The 1404-nt window shown below is 49.1% G+C and overlaps 1 pseudogene; it reads left to right on the top strand.

Annotated features, from left to right (window-relative positions):
• Positions 1-232: 232 nt before the first annotated feature.
• LOC116095345 lies at positions 233-779 on the top strand (annotated as a pseudogene).
• Positions 780-1404: the final 625 nt, after the last annotated feature.

The following is a 1404-nucleotide window of genomic DNA, read 5'->3' as shown; positions in this document are numbered from 1 at the left end:
TTTCTTAAGATCTAATGGTGCGGAGCAGCACCTTGGAGGAGGTCCCGTGGACCTGTGTCTTGCTTCAACAGTGTTTGGATGGAACAAACCCGGGGACTCCCACTTTATTAGCTTCCAGCCGCTTTTCAAGTCTCTCCAGTCACATACTCCGGGACCATTTCCTCGAAGCCTTCGGCTCCTAGGACCAGTCTGCACAGTCTCTTCGAGGTTAGCTCATACTCCCAGATCAGCCATGACTTCTCAGATTCATCAGAATTATTCCACCAAAGTGGAAGCTGCCATGAACCTCCTGGTCAACTTGCACCTGCCGGCTTCCCACACCTACCTCTCTCTGGGCTTCCTTTTGATTGAGATGACTTGGTTCTGGAGGGCATGGGTCACTTCTTCCGCGAATTGGCCGAGGAGAAGCGCCAGGGCGTCTCCTCAAGTTGCAGAACAATCGATCACAGGGCCATGTACTTTTCCAGGATGTGCAGAAGCCATCTCAAGATGAATGGGGTAAAACCCAGGAGGCCATGGAAGCTGCCTTGGCCCTAGAGAAGAACCTGAACCAGGCCCTCTTGGATCTGCATGACCTGGGTTCTGCCCGCACAGACCCTCATCTCTGTGACTTCTTGGAAAGTCACTTCCTGGATAAGGAAGTGAAGCTCATCAAGAAGATGGGCAGCCACCTGACCAACCTCTGTAGGGTGGTAGGGCCACAACCGGCACAGCCTGGCATGCCCTAGGGATCTCTGGGTGAGTATCTCTTTGAGTGCCTCACTCTCAAGCACGACTAGGAGGCCTATGTGCCTTCCAAGGGGCTCCCACCCTCTGCTCTGCACCAGCCCGCCTCCGGACCTCCACCTGAATGAACTTCTCAAGCCACCAGGCAGCTTTGTAAGCACTCTTAGGCTAAGGACTAGAAACACTCACTAAAGGGGTATGGAACCTCTCTCAAGTCTTGGACCAAGTTAAATTAAAGATTTTTGAAATAGAAAAATAAAAATTAAAAAAAAAAAAAAAGATCTAATGGTGCGCTGACTACATACTGTTTCCAGAAATCATTCCTACCTTTCTGTTCCTCTTTCCGCAGGGGTGGCTTTTCGTTTTTCCACTTGTCATCTCAAAGTCACAGGGTGGTCACAGTGGTTAGGTATTAACTTCAGAGACAAAAGGGAAAGAATAAAAACAAAATTCCTACACTTAAACAGCCAAGCCATGCTACCTGAAGCCCAACACCCAGTGATGTATGATGTCACATGCAGACATCTGGAACCGTACTATGGTGCCTTACCAGAATGCAGTTTTGAAAACCTAGCAGGCTGTGAAATTTATTACTTCACAAGCTCGCAAGACAACTGCCTGCCTGTCATCTGAATGATCCCCACAGATAGCACAGGAGAGAAACCAAAGTCCATTCCT

Source organism: Mastomys coucha, unplaced genomic scaffold (genome assembly GCF_008632895.1).
Source record: "Mastomys coucha isolate ucsf_1 unplaced genomic scaffold, UCSF_Mcou_1 pScaffold18, whole genome shotgun sequence".
Taxonomy (NCBI): domain Eukaryota; kingdom Metazoa; phylum Chordata; class Mammalia; order Rodentia; family Muridae; genus Mastomys; species Mastomys coucha.
The sequence above is the reverse complement of the archived record's forward strand: the minus strand, read 5'-3'. Positions and strand labels throughout refer to the sequence as shown.